Source organism: Somniosus microcephalus, chromosome 7 (genome assembly GCF_052327205.1).
Source record: "Somniosus microcephalus isolate GS21.2 chromosome 7, FLI_Smic_1.0, whole genome shotgun sequence".
In the NCBI taxonomy this organism is placed as follows: Eukaryota; Metazoa; Chordata; class Chondrichthyes; order Squaliformes; family Somniosidae; genus Somniosus; species Somniosus microcephalus.
In genome coordinates, this window is record NC_140993.1 from 134,055,842 (window position 1) to 134,077,441 (window position 21,600).

Sequence of the window (21,600 nt, forward strand, 5' to 3'; positions counted from 1 at the left end):
TGCGCTTCTCTCCTGTGCATCTCCCTCCTGTGCCCCTCTCTCATATGCCCCTCCCTCCTGTGCCCCTCCCTCCTGTGCCCCTCTCTCCTGTGTCCCTTTCCCCTGTGCCCCTCTCTCCTGTGCCCGTCCCTCCTGTGCCCCACTCTCCTGTGCACCTCTCTCCTGTGCACCTGTCTCCTGCACCCATCACTCCTGTGCCCCTCTCTCCTGTGCACCTCCCACCTGTGCCCCTCTCTCCTGTGCCCCCTCACCTGTGCACCTCTCTCCTGCTCACCTCACTCCTGCATAACTCCCTCCTGTGCCCCTCTCTCCTGTGCCCCTCTCTCCTGCACACCACCCTCCTGTGCCCCTCTCTCCTGTGCACCTCTCTCCTGTGCCCCATTCTCCTGTGCTCCTCTCTCCAGTGCACCTCTATCCAGTGCACCTCTCTCTTGTGCCCCTCTCTCCTGTGCACCTCTCTCCTGTGCACCTCACTCCTGTGCCCCTCTGTCCTGTGCACCTTTCTCCTGTGTACCTCACTCCTGCGCCCCTCTTCCCTGTGCACCTCTCTCCTGTGCCCCTCCCCCCTGTGCACCTCCCCCCTGTGCCCCTCTCTCCTGTACAGCTACCCCCTGTGTAACTCCCCACTGTATACCTCCCCCTTGTGCCCCTCTCCGCTCTGCACCTCCCTCCTGTCCAACTCCCCCCTATGCAACTCTCTCCTGTGCCCCTCTCTCCTGCACAACTCTCTCCTGTGCACCACGCTCCTGTGCCCCTCTCTCCTGTGTCCCTCTCTCCTGTGCCCCTCCCTCCTGTCCCCCTCTCACCTGTGCCCTTCCCTCCTGTGCCCCTCTCTCCTGTGTCCCTCTCTCCTGTGCCCCTCTCTCCTGTGCCCCTCCCTCCCTTGCCCCTCCCTCCTGTGCCCCTCTCTCCTGTGCCCGTCTCTCCTGTGCAACTCACCCCTGTGCCCCTTACTCCCTTGCCCCTCCCTCCTGTGCACCTCCCTCCTGTGCCCCTCTCTCCTATGCATCTCCCTCCTGTGCCCTCTCTCATGTACCCCTCCTTCCTGTGCCCCTCCATCCTGTGCATCTCCCTCCTGCACCCCTCTCTCATGTACCCCTCCTTCCTGTGCCGCTCCATCCTGTGCATCACCCTCCTGCACCCCTCTCTCAAGTGCCCCTCCCTCCTGTGCCACTCTCTCCTGTGCATCTCCCTCCGGTGCCCCTCTCTCCTGTGACCCTCTATCCTGTGCACCTCCCTCCTGTGCCCCTCTCTCCTGTGCCCGTCTCTCCTGTGCAACTCACCCCTGTGCCCCTCCCTCACTTGCCCCTCCCTCCTGTTCCCCTCTCTCCTGTGCCCGTCTCTCCTGTGCAACTCACCCCTGTGCCCCTCCCTCCCTTGCCCCTCCCTCCTGTGCACCTCCCTCCTGTGCCCCTTTCTCCTATGCATCTCCCTCCTGTGCCAGTCTCTCATGTACCCCTCCTTCCTGTGCCCCTCCCTGCTGTGCATCTCCCTCCTGCACCCCTCTCTCATGTGCCCCTCCCTTCTGTGCCCCTCTCTCCTGTGCATCTCACTCCTGTGCACCTCTCTCCTGTGCCCCTCTCTCCTGTGCCCCTCTCTCCTGTGCACCTCCCTCCTGTGCCCCTCTCTCCTGTGCCTCTCCCTCCTGTGCCCCTCTCTCCTGTGCCTCTCCCTCCTGTGCACCTCTCTCCTGTGCAACTCTCTCCTGTGCCCCTCTCGCCTGTGCCCCTCTCTCCTGCGCACCTCTCTCCTGTGCACCTCACTTCTGTGCCCCTCTCTCCTGTGCACCTCTCTCCTGTGCCCCTCTCTCCTGTGCACCTTTCTCCTGTGCACCTCACTCCTGTACCCCTCTTCCCTGTGCACCTCTCTCCTGTGCCCCTCCCCCCTGTGCACATCCCCCCTGTGCCCCTCTCTCTTGTACAGCTACCCCCTGTGAAACTCCCCACTGTATACCTCCCCCTTGTGCCCCTCTCCGCTCTGCACCTCCCTCCTGTCCAACTGCCCCCTATGCACCTCTCCCTTGTGTCCCTCCCTCCTGTGCCCGTCCCTCCTGTGCCCATCTCTCCTGTGCATCTCCCTCCAGTGCCCCTCCCTCCTGTGCCCCCCTCTCCTGTGCCCCTCTCTCCTGTGCCACTCTCTCTTGTGCATCTCCCTCCTGTGCCCCTCTCTCCTGTGCCCCTCTCTCCTGTGCCCCTCTCTCCTGTGCAACTCTCTCCTGTGCCCCTCTCGCCTGTGCCCCTCTCTCCTGCGCACCTCTCTCCTGTGCACCGCCCTTCTGTGCCTCTCTCTCCTGTGCACCTCACTTCTGTGCCTCTCTCTCCTGTGCACCTCCCTCCAGTGCAGCTCTCTCCAGTGCCCGTCTCTCCTGTGCCACTCTCTCCTGTGCCCCTCTCTCCTTTGCCCCTATCTCCTGTTCACCTCCCTCATGTGCCTCTCTCTCCTGTGCACCTCTCTCCTGTGCCCCTCTCTCCTGTGCACCTCTCTCCTGTGCCTCTCCCTCTTGTGCACCTCTCTCCTGTGCCCCTCTCTCTTCTGCCCCTTTCTCCTGTGCACCTCACTCCTGTGCCACTCTTCCCTGTGCACCTCTCTCCTGTGACCCTCCCCCCTGTGCACTTCCCCCCTGTGCCCCTCTCTCCTGTACAGCTACCCCCTGTGTAACTCCCCACTGTATACCTCCCCCTTGGGCCCCTCTCCGCTCTGCACCTCCCTCCTGTACAACTCCCCCCCTATGCAACTCTCTCCTGCGCCCCGCTCTCCTGCACAACACTCTCCTGTGCACCTCTCTCCTGTGCTCCTCCCTCCTGTGTCCCTCTCTCCTGTGCCCCTCCCTCCTGTGCCCGTCCCTCCTGTGCCCCTCCCTCCTGTGCCCCTCTCTCCTGTGCACCACTCTCCTGTGCCCCTCCCTCCTGTGCCCCTCTCTCCTGTGCACCTCCCCCTTGTGCCCCTCTCTCCTGTGCAGATACCCCCTGTGTAACTCACCACTGTGGCATCCACCCGGTGCCCCGCTCCCTTCTGCACCTCCCTCCTATCCAACTCCCCCCTATGCACCTCTCTCCTGTGTCCCTCTCTCCTGTGCCCCATTCTCCTGTGCTCCTCTATCCAGTGCACCTCTCTCTTGTGCCCCTCTTACCTGTGCACCTCTCTGCTGCTCACCTCCCTCCTGCGCACCTCCCTCCTGTGCCCCTCCCTCCTGTGCCCCACTCCCATGTGCCCCTCCCTTCTGTGCCCCTCTCTCATGTGCCCCTCCCTCCTGTGCCCCTCTCTCCTGTGCACCTCCCTCCTGTGCCCCTCTCTCCTGCGCCCCTCTCACCTGTGCCCCTCCCTCCTGCACACCTCCCTCCTGTGCCCCTCCCTCCTGTGCCCCACTCTCCTGTAAACCTCTCTCCTGTGCCCCGCTCTCCTGTAAACCTCCCTCCTGTGCCCCACTCTCCTGCGTACCTCCCTCCTGTGCCCCTCTCTCCTGTGCCCCTCTCACCTGTGCACCTCTCTCCTGCTCACCTCCCTCCTGCGCACCTCTCTCCTGTGCACCTCTCTCCTGTGCACCTCTCTCCTGCTCACCTCCCTCCTGCGCACCTCTCTCCTGTGCACCTCTCTCCTGTGCACCTCTCTCCTGCTCACCTCCCTCCTGCGCACCTCTCTCCTGTGCACCTCTCTCCTGTGCCCCATTCTCCTATGCTCCTCTCTCCAGTGCACCTCTATCATTTGCACCTCTCTCTTGTGCCCCTCTCTCCTGTGCCCCTCTCTCCTGTGTCCCTCTCTCCTGTGCAACTCCACCCGTGCCCCGCTCTCCTGTCCAACTCCCCCCTGTGCCCCTCCCTCCTGTGCTCCACTCTCCTGTAAACCTCCCTCCTGTGCCCCACTCTCCTGTAAACCTCCCTCCTGTGCCCCTCTCTCCTGTGCCCGTCTCTTCTGTGCAACTCACCCCTGTGCCCCTCCCTCGCTTGCCCCTCCCTCCTGTGCCCCTCTCTCCTGTGCCCGTCTCACCTGTGCAACTCACCCCTGTGCCCCTCCCTCCCTTGCCCCTCCCTCCTGTGCACCTCCCTCCTGTGCCCCTTTCTCCTATGCATCTCCCTCCTGTGCCAGTCTCTCATGTACCCCTCCTTCCTGTGCCCCTCCCTGCTGTGCATCTCCCTCCTGCACCCCTCTCTCATGTGCCCCTCCCTTCTGTGCCCCTCTCTCCTGTGCATCTCACTCCTGTGCACCTCTCTCCTGTGCCCCTCTCTCCTGTGCCCCTCTCTCCTGTGCACCTCCCTCCTGTGCCCCTCTCTCCTGTGCCTCTCCCTCCTGTGCCCCTCTCTCCTGTGCCTCTCCCTCCTGTGCACCTCTCTCCTGTGCAACTCTCTCCTGTGCCCCTCTCGCCTGTGCCCCTCTCTCCTGCGCACCTCTCTCCTGTGCACCTCACTTCTGTGCCCCTCTCTCCTGTGCACCACTCTCCTGTGCCTCTCTCTCCTGTACACCTCCCTCCAGTGCAGCTCTCTCCAGTGCCCGTCTCTCCTGTGCACCTCTCTCCTGTGCCCCTCTCTCCTGTGCACCTTTCTCCTGTGCACCTCACTCCTGTACCCCTCTTCCCTGTGCACCTCTCTCCTGTGCCCCTCCCCCCTGTGCACATCCCCCCTGTGCCCCTCTCTCTTGTACAGCTACCCCCTGTGAAACTCCCCACTGTATACCTCCCCCTTGTGCCCCTCTCCGCTCTGCACCTCCCTCCTGTCCAACTGCCCCCTATGCACCTCTCTCTTGTGTTCCTCCCTCCTGTGCCCGTCCCTCCTGTGCCCATCTCTCCTGTGCATCTCCCTCCAGTGCCCCTCCCTCCTGTGCCCCTCTCTCCTGTGCCCCTCTCTCCTGTGCCCCTCTCTCCTGTGCATCTCCCTCCTGTGCCCCTCTCTCCTGTGCCCCTCTCTCCTGTGCCCCTCTCTCCTGTGCAACTCTCTCCTGTGCCCCTCTCGCCTGTGCCCCTCTCTCCTGCGCACCTCTCTCCTGTGCACCGCCCTTCTGTGCCTCTCTCTCCTGTGCACCTCACTTCTGTGCCTCTCTCTCCTGTGCACCTCCCTCCAGTGCAGCTCTCTCCAGTGCCCGTCTCTCCTGTGCCACTCTCTCCTGTGCCCCTCTCTCCTTTGCCCCTATCTCCTGTTCACCTCCCTCATGTGCCTCTCTCTCCTGTGCACCTCTCTCCTGTGCCCCTCTCTCCTGTGCACCTCTCTCCTGTGCCCCTCTCTCCTGTGCACCTCTCTCCTGTGCCCCTCTCTCTTCTGCCCCTTTCTCCTGTGCACCTCACTCCTGTGCCACTCTTCCCTGTGCACCTCTCTCCTGTGCCCCTCCCCCCTGTGCACATCCCCCCTGTGCCCCTCTCTCCTGTACAGCTACCCCCTGTGTAACTCCCCACTGTATACCTCCCCCTTGGGCCCCTCTCCACTCTGCAACTCCCTCCTGTCCAACTCCCCCCCTATGCAACTCTCTCCTGCGCCCCGCTCTCCTGCACAACACTCTCCTGTGCACCTCTCTCCTGTGCCCCTCCCTCCTGTGTCCCTCTCTCCTGTGCCCCTCCCTCCTGTGCCCGTCCCTCCTGTGCCCCTCCCTCCTGTGCCCCTCTCTCCTGTGCACCACTCTCCTGTGCCCCTCCCTCCTGCGCCCCTCTCTCCTGTGCACCTCCCCCTTGTGCCCCTCTCTCCTGTGCAGATACCCCCTGTGTAACTACCCACTGTGGCATCCACCCGGTGCCCCGCTCCCTTCTGCACCTCCCTCCTATTCAACTCCCCCCTATGCACCTCTCTCCTGTGTCCCTCTCTCCTGTGCCCCATTCTCCTGTGCTCCTCTATCCAGTGCACCTCTCTCTTGTGCCCCTCTTACCTGTGCACCTCTCTGCTGCTCACCTCCCTCCTGCGCACCTCCCTCCTGTGCCCCTCCCTCCTGTGCCCCACTCCCATGTGCCCCTCCCTTCTGTGCCCCTCTCTCATGTGCCCCTCCCTCCTGTGCCCCTCTCTCCTGTGCACCTCCCTCCTGTGCCCCTCCCTCCTGTGCCCCACTCTCCTGTAAACCTCTCTCCTGTGCCCCGCTCTCCTGTAAACCTCCCTCCTGTGCCCCACTCTCCTGCGCACCTCCCTCCTGTGCCCCTCTCTCCTGTGCCCCTCTCACCTGTGCACCTCTCTCCTGCTCACCTCCCTCCTGCGCACCTCTCTCCTGTGCACCTCTCTCCTGTGCACCTCTCTCCTGCTCACCTCCCTCCTGCGCACCTCTCTCCTGTGCACCTCTCTCCTGTGCACCTCTCTCCTGCTCACCTCCCTCCTGCGCACCTCTCTCCTGTGCACCTCTCTCCTGTGCCCCATTCTCCTGTGCTCCTCTCTCCAGTGCACCTCTATCATTTGCACCTCTCTCTTGTGCCCCTCTCTCCTGTGCCCCTCTCTCCTGTGTCCCTCTCTCCTGTGCAACTCCCCCCGTGCCCCGCTCTCCTGTCCAACTCCCCCCTGTGCCCCTCCCTCCTGTGCCCCACTCTCCTGTAAACCTCCCTCCTGTGCCCCACTCTCCTGTAAACCTCCCTCCTGTGCCCCACTCTCCTGTGCACCTCTCTCCTGTGCCCCATTCTCCTGTGCTCGTCTCTCCAGTGCACCTCTATCCAGTGCACCTCTCTCTTGTGCACCTCTCTCCTGTGCCCCTCTGTCCTGTGTCCCTCTCTCCTGTGCAACTCCCCCCATGCCCCGCTCTCCTGTCCAACTCCCCCCTGTGCCCCTCCCTCCTGTGCACCTCCCTCCTGTGCCCCTCTCTCCTATGCATCTCCCTCCTGTGCCCTCTCTCATGTACCCCTCCTTCCTGTGCCCCTCCATCCTGTGCATCACCCTCCTGCACCCCTCTCTCAAGTGCCCCTCCCTCCTGTGCCCCTCTCTCCTGTGCATCTCCCTCCTGTGTCCCTCTCTCCTGTGCATCTCCCTCCTGTGCCCCTCTCTCCTGTGCCCCTCTCTCCTGTGCATCTCCCTCCTGTGCCCCTCTCTCCTGTGCACCTTTCTCCTGTGCACATCCCCCCTGTGTCCCTCTCTCCTGTACAGCTTCCCCCTGTGTAACTCCCCACTGTATACCTCCCCCTTGTGCCCCTCTCCACTCTGCATCTCCCTCCTGTCCAACTCCCCCCTATGCAACTCTCTCCTGTGCCCCTCTCTCCTGCACAACTCTCTCCTGTGCACCTCTCTCCTGTGCCCCTCTCTCCTGTGTCCCTCTCTCCTGTGCCCCTCTCTCCTGTGTCCCTCTCTCCTGTGCCCCTCTCTACTGTGTCCCTCTCTCCTGTGCCCCTCTCTCCTGTGCCCCTCTCTCCTGTGCCCATCTCTCCTGTGCATCTCCCTCCAGTGCCCCACCCTTCTGGGCCCCTCTCTCCTGTGCACTTCACTTCTGTGCCCCTCTCTCCTGTGCACCACTCTCCTGTGCCCCTCTCTCCTGAGCACCTACGTCCTGTGAAAATCACTGCTGTGCCCCTACCTCCTGTGACCCTCTCACCTGTGCCCCTCCCTCCTGTGCCCCTCTCTCCTGTGCATCTCCCTCCTGTGCCCCTCTCTCATGTGCCCCTCATTCCTGTGCCCCTCCATCCTGTGACCCACTCTCCTGCACCCATCACTCCTGTGCCCCTCCCACCTGTGCCCCTCTCTCCTGTAAACCTCCCTCCTGTGCCCCTCTCACTTGTGCACCTCTCTCCTGCTCACCTCACTCCTGCGTACCTCCCTCCTGTGTCCCTCTCTCCTGTGCTCCTCTCTCCAGTGTCCCTCTCTCCTGTGCCCCTCTCTCCTGTGTCCCTCTCTCCTGAGCAACTCCCCCCTGTGCCCCTCCCTCCCTTGCCCCTCCCTCCTCTGCCACTCCCTCCTGTGCACCTCCCTCCTTTGCCCCTCTCTCCTATGCATCTCCCTCCTGTGCCCCTCTCTCACGTACCCCTCTCTCATGTGCCCCTCCCTCCTGTTCCTCTCTCTCCTTTGCATCTCCCTGCTGTGCCCCTCTCTCCTGTGCCCCTCCCTCCTGTGCCCCTCTCTCCTGTGCCCCTCTCTCTTGTGCAACTCTCTCCTGTGCCCCCTTCTCCTGTGCACCTCCCTCCTGTGCCCCTCTCTCCTGTGCCCCTCTCTCCTGTGCCCCTCCTGTGCACCTCCCTCCTGTGCCCCCCTCTCCTGTGCACCTCCCTCCTGTACCCCTCTCTCCTGTGCCCCTCCTGTGCACCTCCCTCCTTTGCCCATCTCTCCTGTGCCTCTCCCTCCTGTGCACATCCCTCCTGTGCCCTCCTCTCCTGTGCCCCTCTCTCCTGTGCAACTCCCTCCTGTGCCCCTCTCACCTGTGTCGCTCTCTCCTGCGCACATCTCTCCTGTGCCCCCTCTCCTGTGCCCCTCGCTCCTGTGCCCCTCTCTCCTGTGCACCTCCCTCCTGTGCCCCCTCACCTGTGCCCCTCTCTCCTGTGACCCTCTCTCCTGTGCATCTCTCTCCTTTGCACCTCACTCCTGTGCCCCTCTCTACTTTGCACGTCTCTCCTGTGTCCCTCTCTCTTGTGCACCTCAGTCCTGTGCCCCACTCTCCTGTGCACCTCACTCCTCTGCCCCTCTCTCCTGTGCCCCTCTCTTCTGTGACCCTCTCTCCTGTGCATCTCTCTCCTGCACCCATCACTCCTGTGCCCCTCTCTCCTGTGCACCTCCCTCCTGTGCCCCTCTCTCCTGTGCCCCTCTCACCTGTGCACCTCTCTCCTGCTCACCTCACTCCTGCGCACCTCCCTCCTGTGCCCCTCTCTCCTGTGCCCCTCTCTCCTGCACACCTCCCTCCTGTGCATCTCTCTCCTGTGCCCCACGCTCCTGTGCACCTCTCTCCAGTGCACCTCTCTCCAGTGCACCTCTCTCATGTGCCCCTCTGTCCTGTGCCCCTCTCTCCTGTGCCCCTCTCTCCAGTGCAACTCACCCCTGTGCCCCTCTTTCCTGTCCAACTCCCCCCCGTGCCTCTCCCTCCCTTGCCCCTCCCTCCTGTGCCCGTCCCTCCTGTGCCCATCTCTCCTGTGCATCTCCCTCCAGTGCCCCTCCCTCCTGTGCCCCTCTCTCCTGTGCCCCTCTCTCCTGTGCCCCTCTCTCCTGTGCATCTCCCTCCTGTGCCCCTCTCTCCTGTGCCCCTCTCTCCTGTGCCCCTCTCTCCTGTGCAACTCTCTCCTGTGCCCCTCTCGCCTGTGCCCCTCTCTCCTGCGCACCTCTCTCCTGTGCACCGCCCTTCTGTGCCTCTCTCTCCTGTGCACCTCACTTCTGTGCCTCTCTCTCCTGTGCACCTCCCTCCAGTGCAGCTCTCTCCAGTGCCCGTCTCTCCTGTGCCACTCTCTCCTGTGCCCCTCTCTCCTTTGCCCCTATCTCCTGTTCACCTCCCTCATGTGCCTCTCTCTCCTGTGCACCTCTCTCCTGTGCCCCTCTCTCCTGTGCACCTCTCTCCTGTGCCCCTCTCTCCTGTGCACCTCTCTCCTGTGCCCCTCTCTCTTCTGCCCCTTTCTCCTGTGCACCTCACTCCTGTGCCACTCTTCCCTGTGCGCCTCTCTCCTGTGCCCCTCCCCCCTGTGCACATCCCCCCTGTGCCCCTCTCTCCTGTACAGCTACCCCCTGTGTAACTCCCCACTGTATACCTCCCCCTTGGGCCCCTCTCCGCTCTGCACCTCCCTCCTGTCCAACTCCCCCCCTATGCAACTCTCTCCTGCGCCCCGCTCTCCTGCACAACACTCTCCTGTGCACCTCTCTCCGGTGCCCCTCCCTCCTGTGTCCCTCTCTCCTGTGCCCCCCCCTCCTGTGCCCGTTCCTCCTGTGCCCCTCCCTCCTGTGCCCCTCTCTCCTGTGCACCACTCTCCTGTGACCCTCCCTCCTGCGCCCCTCTCTCCTGTGCACCTCCCCCTTGTGCCCCTCTCTCCTGTGCAGATACCCCCTGTGTAACTCCCCACTGTGGCATCCACCCGGTGCCCCGCTCCCTTCTGCACCTCCCTCCTATCCAACTCCCCCCTATGCACCTCTCTCCTGTGTCCCTCTCTCCTGTGCCCCATTCTCCTGTGCTCCTCTATCCAGTGCACCTCTCTCTTGTGCCCCTCTTACCTGTGCACCTCTCTGCTGCTCACCTCCCTCCTGCGCACCTCCCTCCTGTGCCCCTCTCTCCAGTGCAACTCACCCCTGTGCCCCTCTTTCCTGTCCAACTCCCCCCCGTGCCTCTCCCTCCCTTGCCCCTCCCTCCTGTGCCCGTCCCTCCTGTGCCCATCTCTCCTGTGCATCTCCCTCCAGTGCCCCTCCCTCCTGTGCCCCTCTCTCCTGTGCCCCTCTCTCCTGTGCCCCTCTCTCCTGTGCATCTCCCTCCTGTGCCCCTCTCGCCTGTGCCCCTCTCTCCTGCGCACCTCTCTCCTGTGCACCGCCCTTCTGTGCCTCTCTCTCCTGTGCACCTCACTTCTGTGCCTCTCTCTCCTGTGCACCTCCCTCCAGTGCAGCTCTCTCCAGTGCCCGTCTCTCCTGTGCCACTCTCTCCTGTGCCCCTCTCTCCTTTGCCCCTATCTCCTGTTCACCTCCCTCATGTGCCTCTCTCTCCTGTGCACCTCTCTCCTGTGCCCCTCTCTCCTGTGCACCTCTCTCCTGTGCCCCTCTCTCCTGTGCACCTCTCTCCTGTGCCCCTCTCTCTTCTGCCCCTTTCTCCTGTGCACCTCACTCCTGTGCCACTCTTCCCTGTGCACCTCTCTCCTGTGCCCCTCCCCCCTGTGCACATCCCCCCTGTGCCCCTCTCTCCTGTACAGCTACCCCCTGTGTAACTCCCCACTGTATACCTCCCCCTTGGGCCCCTCTCCGCTCTGCACCTCCCTCCTGTCCAACTCCCCCCCTATGCAACTCTCTCCTGCGCCCCGCTCTCCTGCATAACACTCTCCTGTGCACCTCTCTCCTGTGCCCCTCCCTCCTGTGTCCCTCTCTCCTGTGCCCCTCCCTCCTGTGCCCGTCCCTCCTGTGCCCCTCCCTCCTGTGCCCCTCTCTCCTGTGCACCACTCTCCTGTGCCCCTCCCTCCTGCGCCCCTCTCTCCTGTGCACCTCCCCCTTGTGCCCCTCTCTCCTGTGCAGATACCCCCTGTGTAACTCCCCACTGTGGCATCCACCCAGTGCCCCGCTCCCTTCTGCACATCCCTCCTATCCAACTCCCCCCTATGCACCTCTCTCCTGTGTCCCTCTCTCCTGTGCCCCATTCTCCTGTGCTCCTCTATCCAGTGCACCTCTCTCTTGTGCCCCTCTTACCTGTGCACCTCTCTGCTGCTCACCTCCCTCCTGCGCACCTCCCTCCTGTGCCCCTCCCTCCTGTGCCCCACTCCCATGTGCCCCTCCCTTCTGTGCCCCTCTCTCATGTGCCCCTCCCTCCTGTGCCCCTCTCTCCTGTGCACCTCCCTCCTGTGCCCCTCTCTCCTGCGCCCCTCTCACCTGTGCCCCTCCCTCCTGCACACCTCCCTCCTGTGCCCCTCCCTCCTGTGCCCCACTCTCCTGTAAACCTCTCTCCTGTGCCCTGCTCTCCTGTAAACCTTCCTCCTGTGCCCCACTCTCCTGCGCACCTCCCTCCTGTGCCCCTCTCTCCTGTGCCCCTCTCACCTGTGCACCTCTCTCCTGCTCACCTCCCTCCTGCGCACCTCTCTCCTGTGCACCTCTCTCCTGTGCACCTCTCTCCTGCTCACCTCCCTCCTGCACACCTCTCTCCTGTGCACCTCTCTCCTGTGCACCTCTCTCCTGCTCACCTCCCTCCTGCGCACCTCTCTCCTGTGCACCTCTCTCCTGTGCCCCATTCTCCTGTGCTCCTCTCTCCAGTGCACCTCTATCATTTGCACCTCTCTCTTGTGCCCCTCTCTCCTGTGCCCCTCTCTCCTGTGTCCCTCTCTCCTGTGCAACTCCCCCCGTGCCCCGCTCTCCTGTCCAACTCCCCCCTGTGCCCCTCCCTCCTGTGCCCCACTCTCCTGTAAACCTCCCTCCTGTGCCCCACTCTCCTGTAAACCTCCCTCCTGTGCCCCACTCTCCTGTGCACCTCTCTCCTGTGCCCCATTCTCCTGTGCTCGTCTCTCCAGTGCACCTCTATCCAGTGCACCTCTCTCTTGTGCACCTCTCTCCTGTGCCCCTCTCTCCTGTGTCCCTCTCTCCTGTGCAACTCCCCCCATGCCCCGCTCTCCTGTCCAACTCCCCCCTGTGCCCCTCCCTCCTGTGCACCTCCCTCCTGTGCCCCTCTCTCCTATGCATCTCCCTCCTGTGCCCTCTCTCATGTACCCCTCCTTCCTGTGCCCCTCTCACTTGTGCACCTCTCTCCTGCTCACCTCACTCCTGCGTACCTCCCTCCTGTGTCCCTCTCTCCTGTGCTCCTCTCCAGTGTCCCTCTCTCCTGTGCCCCTCTCTCCTGTGTCCCTCTCTCCTGAGCAACTCCCCCCTGTGCCCCTCCCTCCCTTGCCCCTCCCTCCTCTGCCACTCCCTCCTGTGCACCTCCCTCCTTTGCCCCTCTCTCCTATGCTTCTCCCTCCTGTGCCCCTCTCTCATGTACCCCTCTCTCATGTGCCCCTCCCTCCTGTTCCTCTCTCTCCTTTGCATCTCCCTGCTGTGCCCCTCTCTCCTGTGCCCCTCCCTCCTGTGCCCCTCTCTCCTGTGCCCCTCTCTCTTGTGCAACTCTCTCCTGTGCCCCCTTCTCCTGTGCACCTCCCTCCTGTGCCCCTCTCTCCTGTGCCCCTCTCTCCTGTGCCCCTCCTATGCACCTCCCTCCTGTGCCCCCCTCTCCTGTGCACCTCCCTCCTATACCCCTCTCTCCTGTGCCCCTCCTGTGCACCTCCCTCCTTTGCCCATCTCTCCTGTGCCTCTCCCTCCTGTGCACATCCCTCCTGTGCCCTTCTCTCCTGTGCCCCTCTCTCCTGTGCAACTCCCTCCTGTGCCCCTCTCACCTGTGTCGCTCTCTCCTGCGCACATCTCTCCTGTGCCCCCTCTCCTGTGCCCCTCGCTCCTGTGCCCCTCTCTCCTGTGCACCTCCCTCCTGTGCCCCCTCACCTGTGCCCCTCTCTCCTGTGACCCTCTCTCCTGTGCATCTCTCTCCTTTGCACCTCACTCCTGTGCCCCTCTCTACTTTGCACGTCTCTCCTGTGTCCCTCTCTCTTGTGCACCTCAGTCCTGTGCCCCACTCTCCTGTGCACCTCACTCCTCTGCCCCTCTCTCCTGTGCCCCTCTCTTCTGTGACCCTCTCTCCTGTGCATCTCTCTCCTGCACCCATCACTCCTGTGCCCCTCTCTCCTGTGCACCTCCCTCCTGTGCCCCTCTCTCCTGTGCCCCTCTCACCTGTGCACCTCTCTCCTGCTCACCTCACTCCTGCGCACCTCCCTCCTGTGCCCCTCTCTCCTGTGCCCCTCTCTCCTGCACACCTCCCTCCTGTGCATCTCTCTCCTGTGCCCCACGCTCCTGTGCACCTCTCTCCAGTGCACCTCTCTCCAGTGCACCTCTCTCATGTGCCCCTCTGTCCTGTGCCCCTCTCTCCTGTGCCCCTCTCTCCAGTGCAACTCACCCCTGTGCCCCTCTTTCCTGTCCAACTCCCCCCCGTGCCTCTCCCTCCCTTGCCCCTCCCTCCTGTGCCCCTCCCTCCTGTGCACCTCACTCCTGTGCCCCTCTCTCCTATGCATCCCACTCCTGTGCCCCTCTCTCATGTACCCCTCCTTCCTGTGCCCCCCCTCCTGTGCATCTCCCTCCTGCATCCCTCTCTCATGTGCCCCTCCCTCCTGTGCCCCTCTCTCCTGTGCATCTCCCTCCTGTGCCCCTCTCTCCTGTGCCCCTCCCTCATGTGACCCTCTATCATGTGCCCCTCTCTGTTGTGAAACTCTCTCCTGTGCCCTCTTCTCCTGTGCACCTCCCCCCTGTGACCCTCTCTACTGTGCACCTCCCTCCTGTGCCCCTCCCTCCTGCGCACCACTCTCCTGTGCCCCTATCTCCTGCGCACATCTCTCCTGTGCCACCGCTCCTGTGCACATCCCTCCTGTGACCCTCTCTCCTGTGCCCCTCTCTCCTGTGCACCTCCCTCCTGTGCCCCTCCCTCCTGTGCCCCTCTCTCCTGTGCATTTCCCTCCTGTGCCCCTCTCTTGTGTGCCCCTCCCTCTTGTGCCCCTCTCTCCTGTGCACCCCCCTCCTGTCCAACTCCCCCCTATGCATCATAATGAAGTGTTTCGAGAGACTGGTCTTAGCCCACATCAAAGCCAGTGTTCCTGCCTCCCTTGACCAACACCAGTTTGCCTATCGTGCAAACAGATCAACGGAGGATGCAATCACAACTGCTCTACACTCGGCACTGAATCACCTAGATGGTAAGGAGACCTACATCAGAATGTTGTTTATAGACTATGGCCTAGAAATTGAGTTGCCTTAGCGCCGCTTTTGAGGCGCTAGAGGGACTAGCGCCAGAGTTATGGCCAGTTCAAAAATTCCCTGGGGCCCTAAAGCGGCGTTGCACCGGTAGCGCTGCGCCGGCACCGATGACGTCATCGGCGTGCGCAGCGTCCCGGTTGCCATGCCGACGGGCCCCAGCGCCGAAATTCAGTTGCGGCCGCCTCGCCCGTGGCAGCCGCAACTAAGACTCTGGCAACAGAGTCCTACATGTGTTTGCGCCGGCGCATTAAAGGCCCCGCGGCGGCCGGCCGCTATCCCGCCGGCCGCCTGGCCGCAGCTCCCTCCCCGGACTTCCCCCCCCCCCGCCCCCCCGGAACAGAAGCAAGCCCGGCACTTGTCCGAGGTGACGGGCTCATTTTTAAAAAGATTTTCGCGGGCCGCGGCCGGGTGCAGGCAGCTCCTCCTTAAGGGAAGGAGGAGGCCTGCACTTCCCGAACCTGCCGCACCGCAGCGGGCGCCGCAGCGCCGGAATAGCGCTGAAATTCAGCGCGTAGCGCCAGTTTTCAGGCGCAAACAGCTCTCAGCAGCGCCGGCAGCCGTTTGGGCGCAGAACTATTGAATTTTTGGCCCGCCCAGCGCGACTTAGCTCCGGCACTAACTTCCGGCGCTAAAGCCGTCGCTGCGCCAAAACTCAATTTCTGGGCCACTAGCTCAGCATTCAACACTATCGTCCCCAACAAGCTGGCCACCAAACTCCAAACTCTTGGCCTGAACACTTCCCTCTGCAACTGGACCCTGGACTTCCTAACAAACAGACCCCAGTCTGTCAAATTAGGTAACCACACCTCACCCCCCTGACCCTGAACACTGGGGCCCCACAAGGATGTGTGCTGAGCCCCATCCTCTACTCCCTCTTCACCCACGACTGTGTGGCTGTTAATGGTTCCAACACCATCATCAAGTTTGCAGATGACACCACGGTAGTAGGCCAGATCACCAACAACGATGAGTCAGCCTACAGGCAGGAGGCCCAGCATCTCGTGAAGTGGTGCGCCGACAACAACCTGGCCCTTAACACCAAGAAAACAAAGGAAATAATCGTGGACTTCAGGAAGTCCAAAGGCGGAAGTCACACCCCCATCCACATCAATGGGGCGGAGGTGGAAAGGGTGGCCAGCTTTAAGTTCCTCGGAATCCACATCATGGAAGACCTCTCCTGGTCCCTCAACACCTCCTCTTTGGTGAAGAAGGCCCAGCAGCGCCTATATTTCTTGAGGAGGCTGAAGGGATGTAATCTGTCACCCCTGATCCTCTCTAACTTCTACCGCTGCACTATAGAGAGCATCCTGACAAGCTGTATCACGTTATGGTATGGCAGCTGTAGCTCCCATGACCGGAAAGCCCTGCAGCGGGTAGTCAAAACTGCCCAACGCATTACCGGCACCCGGCTACCGACCATAGAGCATATATATCAGAAACGCTGCCTACGGAGGGCACGGTCCATCATCAAAGACCCTACCCACCCCAGCCACAGTCTGTTCGCCCTCCTACCATCTGGAAGACGCTACAGATGCATTCGCACCCGTACGACCAGATTTAGGAACAGCTTCTTTCCCAGGGCTGTCACCCGACTGAACTCCACAAATAAACACTAAAGCCTGCACATCTGCCAATGCACTTTATTATGGTCATATTTATGCTAATATACTGCAAGCCAAATGTATAAATGTATGTTGAATGTTTAAGTGTCCTAATCCAAATTGTAAACTCTCGGGAGCCGCAAGCCTACATTTCGTTGTACTGCACTTGTGCACTAACAATGACAATAAAAGTTGATTTGATTTGATTTGATTTGATGCACCTCCCTCCTGTGCCTCTCTATCCTGCACAACTCTCTCCTGTGCACCTCTCTCCTGTGTCCTTCTCTCCTGTACACCTCCCTCCTGTGCGCCTCTCTCCTGTGCATCTCCCTCGTGTGCCCCTCTCTCATGTGCCCCTCCTCCTGTGCCCCTCCCTCCTGAGCCCCACTCTCCTGTGCCCCTCTCTCCTGTGCCCCTCGCTCCTGTGCACCTCTCTCTTGCGCTCAACTCTCCTGTGCCCCTCTCTCCTGTGCCTCTCCCTCCTGTGCACCTCTCTCTTGTGCCCCTCTCTCCTGTGCCTCTCCCTCCTGTGCACCTCTCTCTTGTGCCCCTCTCTCCTGTGCCACTCTCTCCTGTGCACCTCTCTCCTGTGCCCCTCTCTCCTTTGCCCCTCTCTCCTGTGCACCTCCCTCCTGTGCCCCTCTCACCTGTGCCCCTATCTCCTGTGCCCCTCTCTGCTGTGCACCTCACTCCTGTGCCCCTCTCTCCTGTGCCCCCCGTATTGTGCACCTCCCCCCTGTGCCCCTCTCTCCTGTGCACCTCCCTCCTGTGCCTCTCTCTCCTGTGCACCTCACTTCTGTGCCCCTCTCTCCTGTGCACCTCCCTCCTGTGCCTCTCTCTCCTGTGCACCTCCCTCCTGTGCCTCTCTCTCCTGTGCACCTCACTTCTGTGCCTCTCTCTCCTGTGCACCACTCTCCTGTGCCCCTCTCTCCTGTGCACCTCCCTCCAGTGCACCTCTCTCAAGTGCCCGTCTCTCCTGTGCCACTCTCTCCTGTACACCGCTCTCCTGTGCCCCTCTCTCCTGTGCACCTCTCTCCTGTGCACCTGCCCCCTGTGCCTCTCTCTCCTGTGCACCTCACTTCTGTGCCCCTCTCTGCTGTGCCGCTCTCTCCTGTGCCCCTCCCTCCTGTGCCCCTCTCCCCTGTGCACATCCCCCCTGTGCCCCTCTCTCCTGTGCAGCTACCCCCTGTGTAACTCCCCACTGTGCACCTCCCCGCTGTGCCCCTCTCCCCTCTGCATCTCCCTCCTTTTCAGCTCCCCGCTATGCACCTCTCTCATGTGCTCCTCTCTCCTGCACAAATCTCTCCTGTGCCCCTCTCTCCTGTGCCCCTCCTGTGCACCTCCCTCCTGTGCCCCTCTCTCCTGTGCCCCTCCCTCCTGTGCACCTCCCTCCTGTGCCCCTCTCTCCTGTGCCCCTCCCTCCTGTGCATCTCACTCCTGTGCCCCTCTCTACTGTGCCCCTCTATCCTGTGCCCCTCCTGTGCACCTCCCTCCTGCACCCCTCTCTCATGTGCCCCTCCCTCCTGTGCCCCTCTCTCCTGTGCATCTCCCTCGTGTGCCCCTCCATCCTGTGCGCCTCCCTCATGTGACCCTCTCTCCTGTGCCCCTATCTCTTGTGCAAATCTCTCCTGTGCACTCTTCTCCTGTGCACCTCCCTCCTGTGACCCTCTCTACTGTGCACCTCCCTCCTGTGCCCCTCCCTCCTGCGCACCGTTCTCCTGTGCCCCTATCTCCTGTGCACATCTCTCCTGTGCACATCCCTGCTGTGACCCTCTCTCCTGTGCCCCTCACTGCTGTGCACCTCCCTCCTGTGCCCCTCCTCCTCTGCCCCTCCCTCCTGAGCCCCACTCTCCTGTGCCCCTCTCTCCTGTGCACCTCTCTCTTGTGCTCAACTCTCCTGTGCCTCTCTCTCCTGTGCCTCGCCCTCCTGTGCACCTCTCTCCTGTGCCCCTCTCTCCTGTGCCCCTCTCTCCTGTGCCCCTCACTGCTGTGCACCTCCCTCCTGTGCCACTCTCTCCTGTACACCTCCCTCCTGTGCGCTACCCTCCTGTGTGCCTCTCTCCTGTGCATCTCCCTCCTGTGCCCCTCTGTGATGTGCCCCTCCTCCTGTGCCCCTCCCTCCTGAGCCCCACTCTCCTGTGCCCCTCTCTTCTGTGCCCCTCTCTCCTGTGCACCTCTCTCTTGTGCTCAACTCTCCTGTGCCTCTCTCTCCTGTGCCTCGCCCTCCTGTGCACCTCTCTCCTGTGCCCCTCTCTCCTGTGCCCCTCTCTCCTGTGCACCTCCCTCCTGTGCCCCTCTCACCTGTGCCCCATCTCCTGTGCCACTCTCTGCTGTGCACCTCATTCCTGCGCCCCTCTCTCCTGTGCCCCCCAGTCCTGTGCACCTCCCTCCTGTGCCCCTCTCCTGTGCCCCTCTCTCCTGTGCCCCTCTCTCCTGTGCACCTCTCTCCTGTGCACCTCCCTCCTGTGCCCCTCTCTCCTGCGCCCCTCACTCCTGTGCACATCCCCCCTGTGCCTTTCTCTACTATGCAGCTCACATCTGTGCTTTTCTCTCCTGTGCACCTCACTTCTGTGCCCCTCTCTCCTGTGCACCACTATCCTGTGCCCCTATCTCCTGTGCACCTCCCTCCAGTGCACCTCTCTCCAGTGCCCGTCTCTCCTGTGCCGCTCTCTCCTGTGCCCCTCTCTCCTTTGCCCCTCTCTCTTGTTCACCTCCCTCATGTGCCTCTCTCTACTGTGCACCTCTCTCCTGTGCCCCTCTTTCCTGTGCCCATCTCTCCTGTGCACATCACTCCTGTGCCCCTCACTCCCGTGCCCCTCTTGCCTGTGCAGCTTTCTCCTGTGCACCTCACTCCTGTGCCCCTCTTCCCTGTGCATCTCTCTCCTCTGCAGATCACTGCTATGCCCCTCCCTCCTGTGTGCCTCTCTCCTGTGCCCCTCTCTCCTGTGCACCTCTCTCTTTTGCTCCTCTCTCCTGTGCACCTCTCTCCTGTGCCCCTCCCTCCTGTGCACATCCCTCCTGTGCCTCCCTCACTTGTGCACCTCACTCCTGTGCCTCCCTCACTTGTGCCCCTCTCTCCTGTGCACCACTCTCCTGTGCCCCTCTCTCCTGTGCACCTCCTTCCTGTGCAACTCACTGCTGTGCCCCTCCCTCCTGTGCCCCTCTCTCCTGCACATCTCTCTACTGTGCAGCTGTCTCATGTGCCCCTCTCTCCTGTGTCTCTCTCTCCTGTGCACCTCCCTCCTGTGCCCCTCCCTCCTGTGCCCCTCTCTCCTGTGCCCCTCTCACCTGTGCCCCATCTCCTGTGCCACTCTCTGCTGTGCACCTCATTCCTGCGCCCCTCTCTCCTGTGCCCCCCAGTCCTGTGCACCTCCCTCCTGTGCCCCTCTCCTGTGCCCCTCTCTCCTGTGCCCCTCTCTCCTGTGCACCTCTCTCCTGTGCACCTCCCTCCTGTGCCCCTCTCTCCTGCGCCCCTCACTCCTGTGCACATCCCCCCTGTGCCTTTCTCTACTATGCAGCTCACATCTGTGCTTTTCTCTCCTGTGCACCTCACTTCTGTGCCCCTCTCTCCTGTGCACCACTATCCTGTGCCCCTATCTCCTGTGCACCTCCCTCCAGTGCACCTCTCTCCAGTGCCCGTCTCTCCTGTGCCGCTCTCTCCTGTGCCCCTCTCTCCTTTGCCCCTCTCTCTTGTTCACCTCCCTCATGTGCCTCTCTCTACTGTGCACCTCTCTCCTGTGCCCCTCTTTCCTGTGCCCATCTCTCCTGTGCACATCACTCCTGTGCCCCTCACTCCCGTGCCCCTCTTGCCTGTGCAGCTTTCTCCTGTGCACCTCACTCCTGTGCCCCTCTTCCCTGTGCATCTCTCTCCTCTGCAGATCACTGCTATGCCCCTCCCTCCTGTGTGCCTCTCTCCTGTGCCCCTCTCTCCTGTGCACCTCTCTCTTTTGCTCCTCTCTCCTGTGCACCTCTCTCCTGTGCCCCTCCCTCCTGTGCACATCCCTCCTGTGCCTCCCTCACTTGTGCACCTCACTCCTGTGCCTCCCTCACTTGTGCCCCTCTCTCCTGTGCACCACTCTCCTGTGCCCCTCTCTCCTGTGCACCTCCTTCCTGTGCAACTCACTGCTGTGCCCCTCCCTCCTGTGCCCCTCTCTCCTGCACATCTCTCTACTGTGCAGCTGTCTCATGTGCCCCTCTCTCCTGTGTCTCTCTCTCCTGTGCACCTCCCTCCTGTGCCCCTCCCTCCTGTGCCCCTCTCTCCTTTGCCCCTCTCTCCTGTGCACCTCCCTCCTGTGCCTCTCTCTCCTGTGCACCTCCCTCCAGTGCACCTCTCTCAAGTGCCCGTCTCTCCTGTGCCACTCTCTCCTGTACACCTCTCTCCTGTGCCCCTCTCTCCTGTGCACCTCTCTCCTGTGCCCTGCTCTCCTGTGCCCCTCTCTCCTGTGCACCTCACTTCTGTGCCCCTCTCCCCTGTGCACATCCCCCCTGTGCCCCTCTCTCCTGTGCAGCTACCCCCTGTGTAACTCCCCACTGTGCACCTCCCCGCTGTGCCCCTCTCCCCTCTGCATCTCCCTCCTTTTCAGCTTCCCCCTATGCACCTCTCTCATGTGCTCCTCTCTCCTGCACAAATCTCTCCTGTGCCCCTCTCTCCTGTGCCCCTCCTGTGCACCTCCCTCCTGTGCCCCTCTCTCCTGTGCCCCTCCCTCCTGTGCACCTCCCTCCTGTGCCCCTCTCTCCTGTGCCCCTCCCTCCTGTGCATCTCACTCCTGTGACCCTCTCTACTGTGCCCCTCTATCCTGTGCCCCTCCTGTGCACCTCCCTCCTGCACCCCTCTCTCATGTGCCCCTCCCTCCTGTGCCCCTCTCTCCTGTGCATCTCCCTCGTGTGCCCCTCCCTCCTGTGCGCCTCCCTCATGTGACCCTCTCTCCTGTGCCCCTATCTCTTGTGCAAATCTCTCCTGTGCACTCTTCTCCTGTGCACCTCCCTCCTGTGACCCTCTCTACTGTGCACCTCCCTCCTGTGCCCCTCCCTCCTGCGCACCGTTCTCCTGTGCCCCTATCTCCTGTGCACATCTCTCCTGTGCACATCCCTGCTGTGACCCTCCCTCCTGTGCCCCTCACTGCTGTGCACCTCCCTCCTGTGCCCCTCCTCCTCTGCCCCTCCCTCCTGAGCCCCACTCTCCTGTGCCCCTCTCTCCTGTGCCCCTCTCTCCTGTGCACCTCTCTCTTGTGCTCAACTCTCCTGTGCCTCTCTCTCCTGTGCCCCTCTCTCCTGTGCCCCTCACTGCTGTGCACCTCCCTCCTGTGCCCCTCTCTCCTGTACACCTCCCTCCTGTGCCCTACCCTCCTGTGCTCCTCTCTCCTGTGCATCTCCCTCCTGTGCCCCTCTGTGATGTGCCCCTCCTCCTGTGCCCCTCCCTCCTGAGCCCCACTCTCCTGTGCCCCTCTCTTCTGTGCCCCTCTCTCCTGTGCACCTCTCTCTTGTGCTCAACTCTCCTGTGCCTCTCTCTCCTGTGCCTCGCCCTCCTGTGCACCTCTCTCCTGTGCACCTCTCTCCTGTGCCCCTCTCACCTGTGCCCCATCTCCTGTGCCACTCTCTGCTGTGCACCTCATTCCTGCGCCCCTCTCTCCTGTGCCCCC